Source organism: Physeter macrocephalus, chromosome 20 (assembly GCF_002837175.3).
Source record: "Physeter macrocephalus isolate SW-GA chromosome 20, ASM283717v5, whole genome shotgun sequence".
NCBI classification, from domain to species: Eukaryota; Metazoa; Chordata; class Mammalia; order Artiodactyla; family Physeteridae; genus Physeter; species Physeter macrocephalus.
The window spans coordinates 6048828-6071052 of NC_041233.1; the positions used below are offsets into that span (position 1 = coordinate 6048828).

General features: G+C 50.1%; 1 protein-coding gene across 2 annotated transcripts in view; it reads right to left on the bottom strand.

The window, feature by feature from the left end:
• GNG4 (G protein subunit gamma 4) overlaps positions 1 to 19049 on the bottom strand; it is a 71172-nt gene extending 52123 nt beyond the window's left edge. For both annotated transcript variants that reach the window (XM_028481788.2, XM_024115739.3), the window contains exon 1: positions 18894 to 19049. The gene's annotated coding sequence lies outside the window, so the exon portion shown is untranslated. The remainder of the gene's footprint in view (positions 1 to 18893) is intronic.
• Between the last annotated feature and the right edge of the window lie 3176 nt (positions 19050 to 22225).

Genomic DNA, 22225 nt, shown 5'->3' on the forward strand with positions numbered 1-22225 from the left:
GCACAGGCTCCGGACGCGCAGGCCCAGCGGCCACGGCTCACGGGCCCAGCCGCTCCGCGGCACGTGGGGTCCTCCCAGACCGGGGCGCGAACCCGGTTCCCCTGCATCGGCAGGCGGACGCGCAACCACTGCGCCACCAGGGAAGCCCCATCTTACCCATTTTTAATAGCGTTGTTTGTTTTCTCATTGTTGAGTTTTAAAAGTACTTCATGTATTTTGGATACCAGCCCTTTATCAGATATATTTTGCAAATATTTTCTCCCAGTATGTGGCTTGTCTTCTCATTCTTTTGACCTTCCCACCCTTTCCAATGCTTGTGTGCAGGCCCTGGACCATCAGGAGACTAGTAAGCCACCTCAGAGTGCAGAATTTAAGGAGGCACTCCATCTCAGGATCCTGCAAGAGTGACACCGCACTTATACAACCCTGAGATCCAGGGTCTCCTTAAATTTTCACTGCAAGCCTTCTATGTGTTAATATCCTTAGGGAGGAAAGCTAGATCACCCATAGTAGAGTGAAGTCTGAAAGAAAATGCAAATCTTTTACCTTCAAACACATGTAACTGGAAGGCATTTTGAGACATTAATCTACACCTGCCCTTTCATGGAGGGATGGGTATGATCGGTTAAAAAGCAGACACAGCTGCTGAAAGTCCTTCTGGCTTTTGCTTCCAACAGCCTACGCCTCGGAGGTGGGAAATACAGAACTCAGCACGCCAGGGGGGAAATGTCTTGGCCAAAAGCAGGAGGAAGAGTGGAGCTGCCCCCGGGACCAGGGTTGCTGGGTGGTAGGGGGGCTGCAAAGCCTTCTTAGGGGGAGCATGAAGGGTTGGTAAGACCCCAGCACAGAATGGCCACCTGATGCCCTGCGGCAGAGAGGGTCACAGGCAGCCCTGAGGAGTGTGGGACCCAAGACCACCAAAAGCCACTGGTATCAAGGGCTCATCCCAGGCTACCGTGTCTCATTGGTCACCCGGTGGACAGATGCCTTGAGGACCAGAGAGACACCTCTCCCAACACCCTGGCTCTACATAAACTCTGGGGGAGCCCTGAGGCAACCCCACGGTCCAGGCTGGGACAAAAGTTCCTTGCTGGCTATGGGACACACACTTCAGAGGAAGTTGAGTTCTAGGAAAATTAGAAGAACCACCTTTTCCCCCTACAGCCGAGTTTGTGGACAGAGCGTCACACCAGCCCCCTTCATCCTGACTCCTGGCACTAGACGGGGGCCCCACTTAACGATGGCTCCCCCTCTGCAAGCCCAGCCTCCCCTTCCGCCGTTTCCCTTCACTTCTGTGTTCTGCATCCTCAGCCTCCTTTGATTCTGGGGCTTCCACACGAGCCCCACCCGGTTAAGGGCACCTGGCCTCAGCACTTCAGCCAGCTCTCTAGCTCATGAGCCATTTATTACCAGGCTGCCTCTCTGAAGGCTTACTTCCTTGCAATCTTTGTGCCAGACCCTCCCTCCAGCGGCCAGAGGCCCCTCGAGGTAATGACTCCATGGAACCGACAGAACCGAGCAGGACCCGAGGCTGCCGTGCAATGCCTTTTTGAACACAATCGGCACTTACTTTACGGAGAGGTGATGAAGTCAAACACCTGCTTGGTTTTCAAGCCGGGAGTTAATTAGAAACCAGGTGAGGCAGATGTTGATGTGAGGCCAGAAAAAGCAGAGGCCCAGATAAAGCCATTACGTTTAAATATATATGTGTGTGTATATATATATATATATATTTTTTTTTTTTTTTTTTTTAATCTTATTTTTGGCTGCAGTGGGTCTTCGTTGCTGGGCACGGGCTTTCTCTAGTTGCGGCGAGCGGGGGCTACTCTTCCTTGCGGTGCGCAGAGGCTTCTCACTGCGGTGGCCTCTCTTGTTGCGGAGCGTGGGCTCTAGGCGTGCGGGCTTCAGAAGTTGTGGCTCGCGGGCTCTAGAGCACAAGCTCAGTAGCTGTGGCGCACGGGCTTAGTTACCCCGCGGCCTGTGGGATCTTCCCGGACCAGGGATCGAACCCGTGTCCCCTGCACTGGCAGACGGATTCTCAAGGCTACTCTTCCTTGCGGTGCGCAGAGGCTTCTCACTGCGGTGGCCTCTCTTGTTGCGGAGCGTGGTCTCTAGGCGTGCGGGCTTCAGAAGTTGTGGCTCGCGGGCTCTAGAGCACAAGCTCAGTAGCTGTGGCGCACGGGCTTAGTTACCCCGCGGCCTGTGGGATCTTCCCGGACCAGGGATCGAACCCGTGTCCCCTGCACTGGCAGACGGATTCTCAACCACTGCGCCACCAGGGAAGCCCTGAGCAAGGTTTATTTCTTATTATTATTGGGGTTGTTTTGCGGTACGCGGGCCTCTCACTGTCGCGGCCTCTCCCGTTGCGGAGCACAGGCTCCGGACGCGCAGGCCCAGCGGCCATGGCTCACGGGCCCAGCCGCTCCGCGGCACGTGGGATCTTCCCGGACCGGGGCACGAACCCGCGTCCCCTGCATCGGCAGGCGGACTCTCAACCACTGCGCCACCAGGGAAGCCCCTCAAGTGACTTCTGACTTACGACTGTTGACACATCCGGCATAATTTACTTTTTTCTAATTCTTCTAGGAGTGGTGACGTGTGGATGAATTCTCAGCTAACCCCAAGAAGGCACTTTACTGACGAGAAAACTTCCTCCTTGTGAACACATCATGTAAGAATTTAAAATAAACCCTGAGAGGGCGCAGAAGACCACATGAAGAGGGTCGGCAGGCTGTGTTGATGAAGAGCGTCTTGTGCAGGGGCGGGGCCGAGTTCAGACACTTTGCATCTTTGTGTGAACACCTGGGCTGCAGAACAAGCTGCCAGAACCAAATGAGAGAATTCCCCCTTCAAGGGAAGTAGTCAGATGCTCCCGATGCCTATTCTGGAGAAGAAGCTTAAACAATCAGAAAAAGAGTGTTTTTCCAGACAGGAAGGGTAGCCTGTCCTATTCTCATCCTGCCATTTGTGACTTGTATGACTTCAAGCAAGTTTCTGTCTCTCTGCATTTGTCTTCCCCTTTGTAAGATGATGCTCTTACCCCCAAAAGATAAGAAGCAAGTAAAATGCCTCGGGTGGGAACAAAACCCATAGGACAACTCAGCACAATCGTAGAATATTAGACCTTGTCTAGTTAGATTTTTTTGAGATTAGGTTAACAACTTAATGGCTTGATCTTGGAAAAAAAAAAAAGAAAGAAAAACACAGTAAGGTAGTTTTCCTTCTAGAGGAGAAGAATCTTTAAGACCAAATGACGACTCAAAGGCAGTTGTCTTTAAAAGAAGAAGGAAGAACTGACGTTGAAGGCTGCTACCCACTAACATGGCTGATCCTTTGTCACGCGAATTAACGGGATTTCTCCAAGGTGGTTATTCATACTTTGCAGACAGAAAGATTTGTGTGGCTCAAGTGAACTATGCATGGAGGAACATATGTTAGCAGCAGTGGATGAAAGAAAGAAACAAACAAACAAAAAACCAGGACTCATTAAATAAGCCTAAAAATAATCTGGGTATTTTCCAAGAAAAAAGATGCAGTCTCACACCAGTTTTTCATTAACCTGTCAACAGCCCACTGATGATCCCAGGAAAGTAGCTGTTCATGGTGAATTGTCCCTAAGTAGGAGAGGTGGCCGTGGTGATGGGCGGAGCTGGGGCTGGAAGCAAGCAGGGATATATTCCACCTCTTCCTGGCAGCCAAAGAAGCCACAGCCCACAGGAGATGCTGGGCTGATCTGACCTGTGCCAGCACCCCGATGGAGGAAAAGCTCCTCCTGTACCATACGGCTGGACCATGCTGGGAAAGCTCTGAGCCATCTCTGAGCAAGACAGTTTGCCAGGGAGGCTGGCTCTGGCTGTTTCTCCTTTTAACCAGCAGTCAACTAGCTGTTGTGAAGAGGCACCTGAGATGGGAAAAGTCGAATGAGAAAAGGCTATAAAAAGCAAGGAAAAGGTACACGTGGTCCGGCTCACGCCCAAAGTCCCTGTAAGTAAATAGAGAAGGATGCAGAGACCAGTATCCAAGTCTGAGAAGCAGATAAAATGGAGCTCTGGTCCAAGAAGAGGATCACCTGGGGGTGGAAGGAGACTCCAAACTTGAGAGCGCTGCGGGGGACGGAGTTGTCCTATGATGGCACAGTCAGTCAGTCTCACTGGCCACTAACTAGTCTCCACTTTACCAGGGATGGTGAGGGACCAACAGCCAGTCTACACCTACACAGGGAAGACCCATCATCCCCTGGAAAGTCTCCGCTCAATGCCCTGTGGAAGGAGTACGGCTGCTTACAGAGGCTTCCTGCTCTGAAGCCAGCAAGCAATGTGGAAGAAGTCAACAGCAACTACATTTCTGGTATGTTTAGAGAATTTACCATAACATGACACTGTTCATGAACCAGAGTATTAGAAATGGAAGGGATTTCACAGACCATGGTTCCAATGGTTTCAAGCATAAGGTCCCTTCTAAAATAATAATAAAAATGCAGCTTCCCTTATGGCAGTACTTTTGATATCTATTGACTCGAAGACATAAAATGATCTAAAGAACTCAGCAGTACACTTAAATTCATTTTTGTCTTATTGATCCCAGAGGCGCCTATGTACACTTGCAAATTAGCTCTATACAAAAGCACAGCACCCTGCATTCAGTCTCCACAGGGCTCCTGGTGCAGACCTGGATTCAGAGACCTCTTGCAGTAATTCTGGGTACCACCTTGAGGAAGCTGAGGGCTGGCGGAGGGCAAGTAACTTAACCGCCTTAACTTCCTTTCACCAGCCGGTTAGTGGTGAGCATCCGGCATCACCACACAGCCCAGGTAGCAAGCCAGGGACCTCTTCTTTCACCTCCATCTGGGGGACACTGAGGGTCCTTCCTTTCCCTGAACAGGTGAGTCCAGACTTCGGTGTAGAGAGAGAATATCCTGCCACTTTGGTCTGTGCTTCTTCTCCACGCTTCCCTGTACCTAGCCCTTCTCAGCCGGCCAGAGGCATCCATGTTGCCTCCAGGGGAACTAGGATTGTTAGAGCAGAAAGGGAAAGTTTACAGGCACTCTGCTTTTCTCTTCCAAAGTAAGCTCTGAGAGCCCTCCTCAGGAAGAAGTTTTGGGTGCCCAACTCTTGATTTGTAGGAAGGGGTCTCTCATCTATGGGAGGCCCCCAAAGGCACCTAGAAAGAGAACAGAGAAAGGCCAGGACTGACCTGTCCCTGGGCCCCCTGTGTTGACAGAGGGGAGGTGAGCAGGACAGGACCACCGAGGGGCCTTGGGGGGCCCATGTGTAAGGAGAGCAGTGAGCACTGAGAAGCAGACCTGAAGCCTTTGTCCTCGTCCCACTGGGAGCCCAGGCCTGCAGCAACCTGCACGTCACTGTGGGTCCTTATCAGGACTCCCGCCTGTGCCCTGAGATACTAGGGAGTCTCAACTAAACTATCGCACGTGACACTCTCATGGCAAAGGCCCAGGGATCTGATGCATCCCCTCCAGCAGGGCGGGGCCCCAGAAACACGGAGAGAGGGGATGGTGTGGATACCCCAGCATCTTACTTCTACACTTGAAAGGGGCACATCTGACCTGGAATCTGGCATCCTATTTCCTTGTAAGGATGTTTTGGGTCAACTTTTTTTCCTTTAAGAGGCAAAAGAACACAACAGAGAAAGTGTGGAGGCCCAGAGCTTCCATCCTGGCTCTGCTGTGTGCCTTGGCCACACTGAACTTTTTTTTTTTTTTTCAGTTTGGCTGCGCCGCACAGCTTGTGGGCTCTTGGTTCCCTGACCAGGTATTGAACCTGCACCCTCAGCAGTGAAAGTGCAGAGTGCTAACCACTGGACTGCCAGGGAATTCCGCACATCGAACTTCTTTGAGCCTTAGTTTCCTCATTGAAACATGGGGATAAACATCCTCCCAGCATTTCTGAAACGATCAAGTGGACAGGGGACATGAATGCTTTGAGCAAATTCCAAAATGTTAGCTATTGCTCCTTTGGAAATCTAAGCACAGCCTGTAAAATACCTGGAATGTAAGTGAAGCAGATGTATCTGGAGTTGTGGTTTCAAGTAATGCTTATTGTTCTTAATATTAAAAAAAAAAAAAAACAAAAACCTATAACCCTGCCTTAAAATTCCTCTCACCACTTATTTCAGTCAAAGATAGAGGGATAGGGGATGTTTCATATGAGAGAGAAAATGAGTTAGAATGAATGAATAAAGGAATTACGAGGTAGGAAGAGATGTCTGAAGACAGGAGAATTTTAAATGCATAAGGATGCTGTGCTTAACCCGAGTCTGTCCTTAACCACTCAGCCAAGAAGGAGTGTAAAAACCATCATAGAGCGGAGAAAAGCTATCTCCTCTGACAACCTCCAGGGGCCATGATGCTTTTTAACCTCTGACAGGCAGGAGAGAAATGAAAGTGGACAAGTAACCGCAGGATCTGAGGCCAGACAGATGAATTTTGGATCCTGGATTTACTTCTTACTTGCTATGCAATTTTGGGCGGGTTACTTAACCTCTTGGTTTCTTCAGCGGCAAGATGGAAAAAGTCAGAAACACGGAGAGAGGGGATGGTGTGGATACCCCAGCATCTTACTTCTACACTTGAAAGGGGCACATCTGACCTGGAATCTGGCATCCTATTTCCTTGTAAGGATGTTTTGGGTCAACTTTTTTTCCTTTAAGAGGCAAAAGAACACAACAGAGAAAGTGTGGAGGCCCAGAGCTTCCATCCTGGCTCTGCTGTGTGCCTTGGCCACACTGAACTTTTTTTTTTTTTTTCCAGTTTGGCTGCACCGCACAGCTTGTGGGATCTTGGTTCCCTGACCAGGTATTGAACCTGCACCCTCAGCAGTGAAAGTGCAGAGTGCTAACCACTGGACTGCCAGGGAATTCCGCACATCGAACTTCTTTGAGCCTTAGTTTCCTCATTGAAACATGGGGATAAACATCCTCCCAGCATTTCTGAAACGATCAAGTGGACAGGGGACATGAATGCTTTGAGCAAATTCCAAAATGTTAGCTATTGCTCCTTTGGAAATCTAAGCACAGCCTGTAAAATACCTGGAATGTAAGTGAAGCAGATGTATCTGGAGTTGTGGTTTCAAGTAATGCTTATTGTTCTTAATATTAAAAAAAAAAAAACAAAAACCTATAACCCTGCCTTAAAATTCCTCTCACCACTTATTTCAGTCAAAGATAGAGGGATAGGGGATGTTTCATATGAGAGAGAAAATGAGTTAGAATGAATGAATAAAGGAATTACGAGGTAGGAAGAGATGTCTGAAGACAGGAGAATTTTAAATGCATAAGGATGCTGTGCTTAACCCGAGTCTGTCCTTAACCACTCAGCCAAGAAGGAGTGTAAAAACCATCATAGAGCGGAGAAAAGCTATCTCCTCTGACAACCTCCAGGGGCCATGATGCTTTTTAACCTCTGACAGGCAGGAGAGAAATGAAAGTGGACAAGTAACCGCAGGATCTGAGGCCAGAGAGATGAATTTTGGATCCTGGATTTACTTCTTACTTGCTATGCAATTTTGGGCGGGTTACTTAACCTCTTGGTTTCTTCAGCGGCAAGATGGAAAAAGTAATGGCTGTATTCGTTTCCTATCGCTGCTGCAATGAATTACCACAAACTCATGGCTTAAAGCAACACAAATTTATGATTTTATAGTGCTGGAGTTTGGAACTCCACAGCATCAGGAGGGCTGCTGGGGGAGGCTCTGGGGGAGAATGTTTCTATAAGCAGCTCTTTTGTCCCTTTCCTGTTTGCCCATTTCTGTTCCCCTCAAACCTTATAGAAATGAGATCACTCGGTAACATTCAACCTGCCTCCTGAGTTCTGCTCTCCTGAACATACACAATGCCTTACCTAACCTGTTGATCCCTTTCCTGGATTAAAAGGCATGAGAATGAAGAATTAAGTAGTTAAAGAATGACTGACTCTGTACCCCCAGCTTCCCCCTTAGCAAATGTGCAGGTAGGTGAACTAGGCAGGCAAGACAGCATCCAAAGGAAGATCAGGGGAAGTCAGCAGTCTGCTAGCAATGGAAAAATGACGAGGGGACTTCCCTGGTGGTGCGGTGGCTAAGAATCTGCCTGCCAATGCAGGGGACACGGGTTCGAGCCCTGGTCCGGGAAGATCCCACATGCTGCAGAGCAACTAAGCCCGTGTGCCACAACTACCGAGCCTGCGCTCTAGAGCCCGTGAGCCATAACTACTGAGCCCGCGTGCTGCAACGACTGAAGCCCGCGTGCCTAGAGTCCGTGCTCCGCAACGAGAAGCCACCGCAATGAGAAGCCCGCGCACCAGAACGAAGAGTAGCCCCCGCTCGCCGCAACTAGAGAAAGCCCGCACACAGCAACGAAGACCCAACACAGCCAAATATAAATAAAATTAAACCTGAAAAAAACAAAAACGATGAAGAATCTGACCTCCTACCTTAATGATTAACTGAGATTGTTTCCCCTTTCCAAGAATCGTCATGCTGAGCAGAATCTTCGGAGTTGGTCTCGGACATGAGTCCACCTTCTCCCCAGATCGCTGGCTTTTCTGATTAGAACAACTTTCCTTTTCACCAACACTTGCCTCTCGATTATTTGTTTTTGAGTGGTGAGCAACTGAACTGAGTTTGGTAACATTTCCTGGCCTTTTCCAGCTTCCAGAGGCCACCTCCATTCCCTGCTTGTGGCCTTCCTCTACTTTCAAGGCCAGCACCATGACACCTTCAATCTCTCAGACACTTCTACCCTCCTCTAATAAAGATACTTGTGATTACATTGGGCCCACCAAACAATCCACACTAATTCCCCCACCTCAAGATTCTTACTCTTATCTGCAAAACCTCTTCTACCCTTAAGCTAACAGATTCATAGGTTCTAGGTATTTGAGTGTGGCCATCTTTGGGGGGGGGGATTATTTTTCCTAACACAACAGTTATCAAGGAATAAATACGTAGTATAATAGAAGGCACTTATAGTCTGCCATGTATAATAGTAAGCACTCAATAAATGTTTGCGACTATTATTACTATTATTTGCTCAAGCAGGAAGTCTCAGCCTGGAAAGCCTCCACCACTCACTGGCTCTGCCCCAACCCTTTCACCTGGCCAAATCCTGAGACCCTTCTGGAAGCCTTCCATGACCTAGGCTAGATTTGTGATCGAGGGGACCTGTTCTTAGTTCCCTGTGGTGTTATAATCATCTGCCTGTCTCGCTAGATCGTAAATTCCTCAAGAGCTGGGATGCCTTCTCCTGATCTCTGCGTCCAGACCCCCGGCACGTGGCACGCAGCAGCCTTCACATGTCTCATCAACAACCAAGGGTCCCTCCTGACTCCACAGCAAACAAGGGTGCAACCTGCAGGGTGCTCCAGACCACGGGGTGCTGCTGCCCCCTGCGGGAGGGGAACTGTGGAGGGAATGTCTGTGTCCCAAGGTCATCGTGCTCTGCGTGGGGGCAGTTATTCAGGGAGAGTAGCTGGTTTCCCCATCGAGGAGGCTCTCGCATGAAATGCAGGGACGACAGATGCATGCGTTCATCCTGGAAGGGAGACCTGGGCTCCAGCACGCGTGGCAGCCAGGCGGCGTTTGCTGGGAGTCGCGTCTCAGGGCTGCAGGTGGGCGGGAGGGACCTGCGTGGGAAACAGGCTCCACGACGCTTGGGCAGGTTGGGGGTGATCAGACACAAGGCAGAAAGACCCACAGAAATCACCTGGTTCCGTGGTTCGTAAAACTCAAAACACAGTCCCAGGCTCTAGCCCAGACCTGCTGAATCAGAACGTCCAGGGGTGAGGCAAGAAAGCAGTTATTTCCGAAAACTACCCGAAGCGATTCTGTTATGCAGCCAGGTGGAAACCACGGATGGATCTACCCTGAATTTTATAGACAGACTGTGCTACAAATAAATGGTTCCCTAAACAGGTGTGTAAAAATGGAAGGAACAGCCAGTGCAGCTCATCATTAAGCAAACTTACTGTGAACAAGGCAGGCCACGCATCCAGAACATATGGAACCCTTCTTACAGAGCCGTGTCCCCTAACCCACCCAGGCCCGCAGAAGAGTGGACCTGAGGGTGGTCTCTCTACTCTAGCGAGCCCCCAGATCTTCAAGACGTGCAGGTCTTTGATCCAGCCTCTCAGGGCACCCTCTGGAGGGCTCTGGGATGGGTCAAACTCCCCGGTACCAGGCTCTATCTGGAGCCTGGTACATCAGGAGCTGCTTGGCCCATTGGTCCAGTCTCTGGATGGGTGGGGTGTCCACAACACAGGCTGTTCTGGAGTGAGAGACATCTTTGTGCTGTGTGTTATTTTGCTGAGAGTCTCTGCCTCTGCCCCGAGTTACACGGCTGGGGATGAGGATGAAGAATGTCACCTGCCGTATCAGCAAACAAAGGATGTTGCGACCATCAAACCAGCAGCCACCGCAGTCACCCCCACAGCCGTGAAGGGTTTCAGGATGGAGAAAAGCAGGATACTGACCCTAGAGTTACGGCGCATATCAAAGGAATGATTTCAGTGAGCCCAGACTCTTGCATCTGCCCATACGAAGAAAAGTGCTAAATTCATTAACCTGAGATATCTGGTTTTCTTTAATTCACAGTAATCTTTTGATGTTCCGACTACCTGGTCTTTGTTGCAGAAACTCCTGTATAGCCTTGGTCCTCCCTTACCTTTTCAGAGCGGTTCCTCAGAGAGATCTGAGAGGCTGTGTCCTGGGCTTAAGTCCTCAGTAAATCCATCGAATAAAACATAATTCTCAACTCTCACGCTGTGCATTTTTTTTCAGTTGACACTACCAAACGCTCCTTTTGGGAAATGCCGCTTCCTTGTACGGTGGGAGTGTGGAAGGAGGGGAACGAAGCCCTGTTCTGTCAAGGAAGGCCGCTGAGCATCAATAACCTGTGGGTCTACCACGTTTCCAGCTGCTTCCATTTTCACTGGCACCACACAGCTCAGGTAAGTTCATTTACCTCCTCACCTTCATCTTGGATCAACATAGTAATCCTTCCATGAGCAGCGCATTTTAAATTCATAACACCCTTCCCTGGCATTCCCCATCTCCCGTCCTCGTTCTATTTTTCTCCCAAGCACTGATTATACTGTCAAATGCTTATTTATTTGCTTATTTAAATTACTTTTGATTTTCTGACTTATCATTATGGTGTGATGCCTCTACTAAAACATATACGAGGGCAGGGATGTTTTTGTTTCCCGTCCACTGCCTGCCTTTTCCACTGCTGTGTCCCTCCCACGTAGAAGGTGCGTTTAAAAAAAGGAAGAAAGAAAGACAGCAAACCCCCAAACCCCACCACGGGGCGGGCGTGTTTCACAGCTAACAACCAGAGGGAACCCGAGCTAGCCTGGGGCCCTGGGCCAATCTGTGGGTGGTTTAGGTGAGTTGCCATGGTTACTGTGAAGCTGGGCCAGGGCCCAGAGCTCCTGCCTCGGGCCACCAGACCTTGGGGGTGGGTAGAGGGGGACCACGAGGTTCGGGAAAAACATAAAACAGAGACTCACCCCTGGATAGAGACACGTTCTCACGGAAGGCTAAGAAACCGTAATCCCCGACGTCAGTGACTGGTGAGAAACGGTGTGAGCAGCATCGGATCAAGTGCGTAACACGTTAGGGGGACAAAGGAATCATAAACAAGAAGCAGAGCTGCAAGGGCCTGAACGCAGAAAGAATGAGTCATCCAGGGAAGCGGGGTGGTGGCGGTTTTGCTGGTGCTTTGCAGAGACTGGCGGGCTGAGCAGCCTCAGGGACTGCTGGGCAGGGGGTCCCTTTTAAGGGACTTCCAAACATGAGAACTTGCATTGCAAAGAGCATGCACATTCTACAGAATCATTTTTGTTCTGCCCCAAACTTTGTATCTGTTCTCTGAGGCCTCCCTACTTGGCTTCCCTTGGACCCCACCCCCCAGGTGGGCAGTGTCACCCACCCCCTGGCTTCACCTGGGTACAAGCAGCTCTGGCTCTGTCTCCAGCCAGATTTCTGCTCACCTAGATGCACCTCCCAGCTCCCCCGCCCTCTCCCTCCCGCTCGCTCCCGTGACTCACCCTGCACGGCAGGCACAGGGCACAGGGCGCCAAGGCTGGGACCTGCGAAATCCTGCAGCTGCTTTAACACCTGCCCTGGATCCCCATTCCTCCTACGAAAGCCTCTTCCATATGTCACTCATGCGCCTTCCTAACCGGGCTCTGATCTGCCCTTTCCCCTCTCCTCGCCGCACTTTCCTAACTCTGAGCCTTCACACAGGCTGGTCACTCTTGCTTAGAGAGCCCTTTCTCGTTTGTCTGGATTCAAACATGGGACTCGGCTTTCCGGGGCCTGCTGGAGACCCGAGCGTGCTGAACGTGGTTTGCGGCAGCAACGCACAGGAAAAGCGGAGAAAGGCTGACCACCCTGGGAAGGCTGGTCACGGTGAGGGTCGGGAGAACTCAGCGGTGACAAATCCCATGACAAAGAAAACACGCCTGGGTCCAGGCGAACGATTGACTTATCTCAGACGCTATTTACTAAAACAGATTCTAGCACAAGGAGAGGGTTTGGAGAGGAACCGGGGAGTTCAGAGGACTTTGACCCATTAGAGTATGTAATGGGCGGCGGGTGTCAGGGCTGGTCCCCCTCCACCCCGCCCCGTGCAGGACACACTGTGCTTTTCTCTAACCTCCTCTTAGCAGTTCTGAGGACATGGAGACATGGCAGAGTGGTGGCAGTGCTCACACTCGCTGCAATGTGGACAGACGGACGGAGCACAGAAAGGTCTGTGGGCAACAGCCAGAAGAAGACACGATTCTACAAGACCGACCGAGTGGAGCCGAAACACCAAACCCCGCGTGCAAGGGAGATGAGGCAAAGCCACTCAGAGACAGGGACAGGGTAGTGGGGTCACCCAGGTACCCAAAGGTCTAAGTCAGCAGAAGACTCCGGTGACCCTGTCCCTGTTAGTTAAAATTCAGCGCAAGAAGAGAATACGGGATGCCGACGAAGGCCGATTTATGTATCTACGCCTCACCCTGCTCCAGAAAGAATGTGGTGCCTGCTATCACGGTCAGCTTCCCTGTGTTACTTCCCTTGAGGTTCAACGCTTTGGAAATCTCCACTCAAGTTCCATCATCCCTTCCTGGCCACACAGCCCTTAAAACTTCAGAAGCCTGACTGTGTCTCTACATCCCTGCAACATTTGCTTCCCCCATATATACCATCAAACATACACTTACACACTTAAGTAATCTGTCTCCTTAACCAAGATGCGACCCTCCCTTGTCCGTGTGGTCCCACAGGCGTCAGGGGCTAAATAAGCATCTGCAGACCAGTTGGAGCCCCTGGGTTGTAAGTGAAGTCCACTGGGGCACAGAGAAAACAGATCTTTCCCGAGATTGAGGAACAGAGACTAAAAGCGAAGAGGGATTACTCACACCGGTTTAGCAGGCCACCAGTTTTGGGCTCTAGACTTTGCTGGAAATTCTGAAGGGGGTCAGAACACACCACCCCAAAATATGCCACCTTAGCATAAGGATTATTTTGAGCTGAAGGCAATTAGAAAACAGCTGACACGGGAGGAACTCTCTGGCCTCCCCCTTTCTACCTAAAAGCAGGATATAAATTTCCCTTTGTGAAGGTGTTTTCCCCTCCCATCACCCAGGAGGAGGAAAACAACCAGTATCACTGGAGAAAGACACCACCTAGACGGGCCTGCACAAATAAACCCACACAAATAAAATAACCCTTATCTGCCATTAGTTTTCGCCACATACTTACCTTCCCCAAATCTACCACCCCTGGAAACTCAAAGCCCTTTTTCTTTGTCTTGTCACTTTCCCACAACTCTGTCCCTTTGTTAAAATGGCACATAGCTCTCAAGCCTAACCGATTCTTTGGGTTTGCTCTTCTTTCCTGGGAAGGTCCTGTGCACATGCATAATAAACCTTTTCCCCTGTTAATCTGGCTCTCTTCTCTTGTTATTCTTGCCTGTCCTCAGTTTAATTCCCAGGCCCCAGGCACAGAACATAAGAAGGTAGAGGAGAAATTTTTTTCCTCTCCTACAGTTTCCATAAAGGGTATGCATAGCAGGTACTACACAGCAACAGGACAGATGCCTGCCCAAATTCGGCTGGAAAAACACGCCGGAGGAGGATTCCAATTCTTGGATATGCCTGGACCCTCACACAGGTAAGGAAAGATGGGAAGGTGGAGGCCACTGTGATAGTGGGTCCCACAGATAAAAAGGGGGTCCCTCCAGGATGTGAGGGTCCTGACACCACCGTCTGCCATCCCTGTCTCTGCCTCTCCCACAGCGTCCAGAACCTGAGCCACAGAGTCCGAGGGGCCATCATGGAAAATAACCTACTTGTAACAGACTGTCCTCAGCAATCCCCTACCTTGCTCTGCTTTCTACCCCCTCTCAATATTCCCTTGCTCTTTCCTTCCTGTTTTCTAATTCCGTTTCTCCTACTTGGACCTTTATACTTGTGTACTGTTTTGGTGAAAATCTCTCAATTTTACATATTTGTGTGATAAAACACCGGAAGGAGTAATTACACTTGAATTCGGGTGGTGGGGCTATGGGGGCACATGTATTTTTGACGGTAACCCCTTTTGCTGCAACTGTAAAGGTGTGCTAATAAGAATTTTGGAAACAATTTTAAATGTTTTCCTTCTTTCTATTGCTATCGTCCCGTCCTGCCCCTCTTCCTTTGGTGGCGACCTTGGGGAGGGGTTGGCAGAGAAGGCCCCAGAGCTGCAAGTCACACAGGAGCACCAGGAGGAAGCACAGGGACGAATGAGAAAAGCAGAAAGCGCAGCTCGCGCCCGGTTACTGGGTGGAGGGCCACTGCTCCGCGGCGTGCATGAGTTTGATGGGGCAGAGAGGGTGACTTGGGCCCCAGAGGGATGGTTTTTGTTTTTCGGTTTTTTTTTTTAATTTTTTTTTAAATTTAAAAATTTTTTTGTTTTGTTTTTTGTGTTTGTTTTTCTTAGCATGTTTATTGGAGTATAACTGCTTTACAATGGTGTGTTAGTTTCTGCTTTATAACAAAGTGAATCAGCTATACATATACATATATCCCCATATCCCCTCCCTCTTGCGTCTCCCTCCCTCCCACCCGCCCTATCCCACCCCTCTAGGTGGTCACAAAGCACCATTTCTTCTATCTTCTGTCTCCTCTATCTACTTCCTCAGCCTCACAGCAGATGTCCCACTAGAGAGTCAACCCAGCTGCCCAGGGAGAAATGGTTTGAGAACTCTAAGAAGTGAGAGGAACAAATCTTCGTCTTTGGGAAGGGAGCCCAAGTGCAGTCCCTGGGGGTGGGTCTCTTCCACGCATCTCAATAGCTGCCTCCCATTGGTATATGCGTTTCCTTGGTTAGTTAAAAAAGTCACCACCCACCACAAGCACCCTGCCAGAATACCCCTGGATAAAAAGGACACTACAGACACTGTTCTTTTTTTTGTTTTGCTGAAGAGAAACCTTCCAGGTACGCTGGGAGGATTAAATGAGCTCATCCACGAGGGGCATCCAGGTGAAGCCTGGCTCTCCCTCCACCCCGTTGCCCGCTGCTTCCTCTGCTGTCTGGTCCTCCTAGGCTGGGCCACTGGTGACTCACTTGCAGATACCTGGGAACCTCAGGGCTTCAGGGACAGAGTAGCTTCTCCACACCCAGGGCCCATTCCAGAAGCACCATATCCTCAACACACCCCGCGCTCCCCCATCTGCAGAGGACCTGACTTTTTAAAAAATTAATTAATTAATTTACATTTTATTTTTGGCTGTGTTGGGTCTTTGTTGCTGCGTGCAGTCTTTCTCTAGTTGCGGCGAGCGGGGGCTACCCTTCGTTGCGGTGCGCGGGCTTCTCATTGGGTGGCTTCTCTTGTTGCGGAGCACGGGCTCTGGGTGTGCAGGCTTCAGTAGTTGTGGCTCGCAGGCTCAGTAGTTGTGGCGCACGGGCTCAGTAGTTGTGGCTCGCGGGCTCTAGAGCACAGGCTCAGTAGCTGCAGCGCACAGGCTTAGTTGCTCCGCGGCCTGTGGGATCTTCCCGGACCAGGGCTCGAACCTGTGTCCCTGCATTGGCAGGCATATTCTTAACCACTGAGGCACCAGGGAAGTCCCAGGACCTGCCATTTTGTTTGCCAAGTTCCACCAGAAAAACTGATGGCACGCCAGCTGCCATTTGACCTAACAAAAGCTCCTTGACAATTAAAGTGATTTGGAATGCTCCAGCTAGCTTGTTGAATGGAGCTCTTTAAGTACCCATTGTTTTCTCTGCAGTAATTTTCCTTCTTCCAGCAGTACTTCTTGCTTCTACTTCCTTCCCTAAATGGAAATTTCATTTGCATGTTTTCACTTCTGATCATTTTTTTAAAGATATTTGGTTTATTCTTCATGTGGCTTCAACCAGCTAGTTAAAACCTTTCAGTAGTATTACATTAATTTCTATACTATAATTGATCTCCCTGTTTTTCTCTTCTGACACTCATTCAGCTTCTCCGATTTTCAATTAAAATTCCTTTGCTGGCTACTGTTGAAAGGATATTTTGGTAGTATTTTTGGTGCATGAAAGAAGTTAAATTTCAGTTTCTGGCTTAAGAAAACTGATGAACAATTTCTCTACCTGAATAATAGTCCTCTGGAAGCCTGAATATGTCTAGAGTGAAAAAAAAAAACGGGAATAATCTGCAAGATTAGATAATATTGATAGTAAATTCTCATAAAGGTGTTCTGAGAACAAATCAGGTAATATCTTAAAGACACTGTTTCAAAATTTCATGAAGAAAAAAGGTCAATCTACTAAAATGCATTGCATTATTAGGCATTCTCCCTTCTTCAACTAGAACAAAAAATCAGACAAGGTAAGAAAAATGTGACAGTGGTATGTGACTATAAATAAATGAGAAGGATTCTTCTAGTAGACTTCAGTCTTTTCTCAGCCATTTGGCTGCTTTCCTCAGCAAGGAGTATTTATGTGGTGAGTCAGTGTGTGCGTGTGTGAGAGAGATGACATTATTCATAACCACTCGTAAGCTCAACCCCATCCTCCTGAGACAGCTGCCAGGCACTAGCTTCCCTGGGAACCAGGGGGACAAGAGGACAGTGTCCAGTTCCCACGGGATGGTCCACCATTTCGAAGAACATACTGAGATTTGGAGGGCTTCAGGGACTGTCATTTTGGCTTTAAAAACTGTAAGATGAATACAGGAAAAGCTTTTTCCTCGTTTCTCCACCATCAACTTGCACGAGAAACGGCAAAGGCGATTGCCCGGCCAATCATAGCACCACTGGACTGACCCTTTTGCACTGCTTTTTTTCTCAGCTGCCCAAACATCTTCTAGAGGCTTCCTCTGAACAATTTTACGTTAAGGAGGCTGAGGGATAGGAGCCATGTGTGGGCGGAGGAGAAAACAGGAAGCCCATTGTCCTAAATAGTCATTTCAGCCTAATAACCCCATGGTGCGGCTACTCATTAACTAGCAAAGCATCACAATACACCTTACATTAACGCCTACTACTTATGCCCAGCTATATCCATGTCTCATCATGACTGATAATGCAGCCAACCCCATACTTCAAAAATAATTCACAGTTTACAGTGTACCGTGTCTTGTTTCTCAGGATTGAAAAAGGCTTTCCATTTATCACCTCGGCTGTTCCCACAGTAGGGAACTGGGCCAGATCAGATGGCGGATGCCTCCTTCCCCCTCAGCATGCAGAAACCAGGAAAAGGATTTCCCCAAAGGATCAAGAAGCTGGCTTCTTGACCCCCCAAAGGGCCCGGGTCCCCTCCCTGCCTCTCTGAGGCATCTGCCACTGAATTTTCCTGTCGCACCATGAGAAGGAAGCACCACCGTTAGAACTCGTGAGCAGATGATGAGACTGACACGGTTTAATGGGAAACACCAGCGCAGCCCAGCCGGCCCTGTGCCAGCCTTTTACAGTCCTGGGAGGCAACAGAGACAGAAGAAAACAGGCGCCGGTGGGGAGCGGGGAAGAGGGTGGGAGAACCCGTGTCCAGGATCCACTTATCACTTGATCAAACTTTACCATTTCTGCATTTCCTAACACCCTAGCTCAAGACACACAGAAATAAGTCCTCCTTGTTTTTAAATTAAGAAGTCTTCTCCAGTCACACCTCTGTCCACCGCCCCATCCCACCCTCTTGTTTTTATTTCCAAGGTAATTTTAAAAATTAAACCTAAGCTCCCCCAATGCCGTTGGGTGCGCGCGCTGCGAGCGCAGCCCATTTCAGCACCAGACTCGGGGACAGACGCCATAAGGGGGGAACAAACCGTCGCCCCTCCGTCCACTGCCGCCGCCCGAACTGTTCCCGAGGCAGGTGTCCCGGGTGCTGGGGAATCAAGAGGGCTTCTTCAGGCCCAAAGCATTTCTCCAAATAAAATGACCAACTAGCCACTCCGTGCCTCCCATTACGGCGCTCCCCAACGGGGGACGCCCCTGCCGAGACAAGAGCGAACTGCCGTGACCTACATACGAAAAAGGGGTCCCCAGAGGCCTCCCCCGCCTCGAGCCGGGGAGATCGGGCGACCCCGACCCCCAGGAGACCCCTCAGACGTTCCGAGCTGTCTGTCCAAACCTGCGCTCTGGTTTCCCAAGGGCTCGGCGGAGGATCCTGGCTTCGAGGAGCCCCCGCACGCGCCGGCGCCGGGCCGCCGAGGATGCCCACCTGTGCGGGCGCCGCGCAGGCCGGGGTCGCCGCGGGCGGCCAAGCCGATCACAGGTATTCGTTTCGCGAGCTTCCGCGGACAGCTGCAGGAAGACGCAGGCACCAGAACCGTCTCGCCAGTTCCAGAGACCGTCCCGCCCGAGTTTCCCTTTTGTCTCTGGCTCGCCCCGAGCTCGCCGGAGAAGGACGGTGCCTCTCGTTCCCCACCGACACGCCCCGGCCGGCACTTACCCGGGCCGAGGGCGCCGCTCACGCGCTGGCTTTGTCTCCGGAGCGGTGCTCGAGGGGGTTGGCCAGACCGAACGGCATCGCCCCTCAATCCGGGCGCAGGGCTGGGCGGGCTCCGGCTCGGGCTCGGCGATCGGGCTCCCGCGCCTGGGCGCGGACGGGGAGGCGGTGGAAACGCGCGCCTCGCGCAGCGCGCCGCCCCCGGGGTCTCCGCGCCGCGTCACAGCCCCGCCCCTCCGCGCCCCGCCCCGCCCCGCCCCGTGCCTCCAGGCCCGGGCAGGGGAAAGGCCACGTGAGGCCGAGCGCCGGGTGCAGGTGGGCGAGCCCGCGCCCCGCTGGCGAGTGCGGTCCCCCAGCTGCCGGGTACTTTGTTTGCTCGGCACACCCCGTGCTGGGCTCCAGGCGTGCGTCCGGGTCCGGCGGGTGCAGAGCGCGTGTCGCCGACCCCCGCCTTCTCGCGTCCACTCCGGTCGCGCGCACTCCGCAGCAGGGTCTCGCCGGGCGCCTGGGAGGGGCCGGGAGGGGCCGGGAAATCCCGCCCGCCGCCGTCGACGTCACTGGTGCGTCACCGGGGCTCCCGCACTCCCCGCGCCCCTAGTCTCCCATCCCCGACCCCGCGCCCCCGCCCGGCCCAGCTTTCCGCCTGGGACGCGCGTCGCCCAGGGGCTGGAGGAGGGGAGATGAGGGGGGACGGTGGGGTGTTGGGGCCGTGGTCCTCGCGGGCTTCGGGGACCTCGACCTCTGGCGTCTTCATCCTTGCCAGCGGCTTAGCTCCGTGGACCAACTCGGCTAGGCGCGGCCGGTTGCCGTCCATCACCAAAGAATACACAGTATACCCGCCCCCCAAGGGGGGCAGTGAAAGGAGAAATGCTTAATACCCGTAAAGATGCACAGGGCATTGTCTCCCTTTACCGGGACGTTGCTAAGTAACGGGAAATGTAGGGATGACCACGCCAGCCCCAGGCATTGGAGTGGGAGCGAGCAGCGAGCTCTCCTCCCGGGCTGCGACCGGGAAGGCGGGAGCACATTCCTAGTGTTCGTGGAGAGCAGAAGCTGTTTCCACGGGGAAATCCTTGGCGACTCCTCATCCCTTCTGAATTGTAAGCGTTTTGCGATGGAGATACTAAAAACCTCTCCGTTATTATAATCGTTTTCCTTTAGGGAAAAACCGCTTAAGCGCCGTCCATGTCAACTCCTGGTAAAAATAATACAAAACCTTTGGAATAGGGAAGGTACGTTACACTTACAGCAGTGTTAGCAAGATTGGTAGGAAAAGGAGGCCAATGTTAATTCCTTTATAGGAACAGCAGAAAATCGTGGTTGACAATTAGGAAATATTTCTTGAAAACCTGCGTTCGCCGTCCTCCTCCACCACCAGCAGCCATTCCTTGCCTTGCCGTAAAGGGTACCGAGGATCACTTGCTTCTTAGATCTCTGATCCCCGTTGCCTTGACATTTGCCCCAGACAAATGTGCACTTTCCGAGACTCCAGATGTCTGATAGAATGCAAATGTGGGATTCAGAAAGCCTCACCTGGGGCTAGCAAACATCTCACACAGGGTTTGGTCGCAGGTTGGAAGTGCCCATCTAAGACACAGAGTTGAACTATGGTAAAGTGGCTCAGCCAGTAAATACCCACTACACTGACCTTTTTTTAAAAAGTGAGAAAGATACATGAGAACTGCATTTAAAATTCAACAAATCCAAAATTGGGCTCGTTATTCCCACCCCCAAATCTATTTCTCCTGTACTTCCTGACTCAGAGGCACCACTCCCCAGTTGGTTGGCTAAGGCAGAATCCTGTGTCCTTATTATCCAAACTCCCATCTCAATCAATCCCAATCAGGCAATTGTAAGGGAAATCAGTTTCCACCCTTTCCGATTCCTCACTCACTTATTTTATCTTTCTAATTCATTACAATACCCCTTAAAGTAGAATTTTGTCCATTTTAAAGAGAAAGAAGAGGGTCAGTTTGAGCCCGTGGCTCCAGAGTGAATCCCTAGACCAGCAGCATTAGCTGGGAACTTGCTAGAAACGCACATTCTCAGGACCCATCCCAGCCCTACTGAATCAGAAACTCTGGGGCTGGGGCCCAGCAATTGGTGTTTTAAGCCCTCTAGGTGATTCTGATTCTGTCTATCTCTGTCCATCACCCAAGACTGCTGTGTTGACGAAAATTCAATTAACAATCAAACTAAAGAGAAAAAAAGGGAATTTTATTCGAGCCAAACTGAGGATTATAACCCAGGAGACACACTCTCAGAAAGCTCTGAGAACTGTTCCACCTGTTAGAAGTCAGAGGCACAGTCATACACATTTTCGAGACAAAAGATTGTATATCAAAATGACATACTGATATTTTACATAAAGTTCCCCAAGGATAATACAGTCCAGGTAAGCCCATACAAAGCAGCAAGTCACCATGACCCCCCAGCGTTGGGAAAGAAGGCTATTCTTTTACATTGATAAAATTAGAAGAAAGAGGGGGAAAAAAAATGACCTGTGGCCCAGCAGGCACTCTCATCTTTGAGAAGGTCTGGTTAATGTGTAACAAAAATGCACACTGCACATTAGGGAGGGAGGAAGGAGGCATAAAGGAACAGAACGAGACAATTTTGTGTTTAAATTTTCTTGTCCTGCCTTAAAATGTAAATTTTATTTCATTAGCTGCAATAACCTGACACCGGCTCCAGACCCTGGACATCCATTTTCCTTCCTTTGCCCCCCCACCCCCGTTCTGATACCTTTGTCTGATACCGATATAGCCTCTGCAGATTTCTTAGATCGGTGTTCGCATGATGTATCTTTTTCCATCCTTTTACATTTAACTTATCTGTATCTTTATTCTTAAAGTGGTATTCTCTCTTCTTGCAGACAGCACAGAGTTGGATCTTGCTTTTTTATTCAGCCTGCCAAACTTTTTTATTCAGGCCTTTTAATTGGAGTGTTTGGGTCATTTACTTCTTATGTAATTATCATGTGGTTGGGTTTAAATCTACAGTCTTGCTATTTGTTTGTTTTCTATTTGTCCTATTATTGTGCATTCCTTTTACCCTGTCTCTCTTTTTTTTAATTGAGGTATAGTTAATTTACAATATTATATTAGTTTCAGGTGTACAACATAGTGATTCAAAATTTTTATAGATTATACTCCATTTAAATTTATTATAAATATTGGCTATATTCCCTGTGCTGTACAATATATCCTTGTAGCTGATTTATTTTATAAGTAGTAGTTTGTATCTCTTAATCCCATACCCTTATCTTGCCCCTCTCCCATTTTCTCTCCCCACTGGTAACTGCTAGTTTGTTCTCTATATCTGTGAGTCTGTTT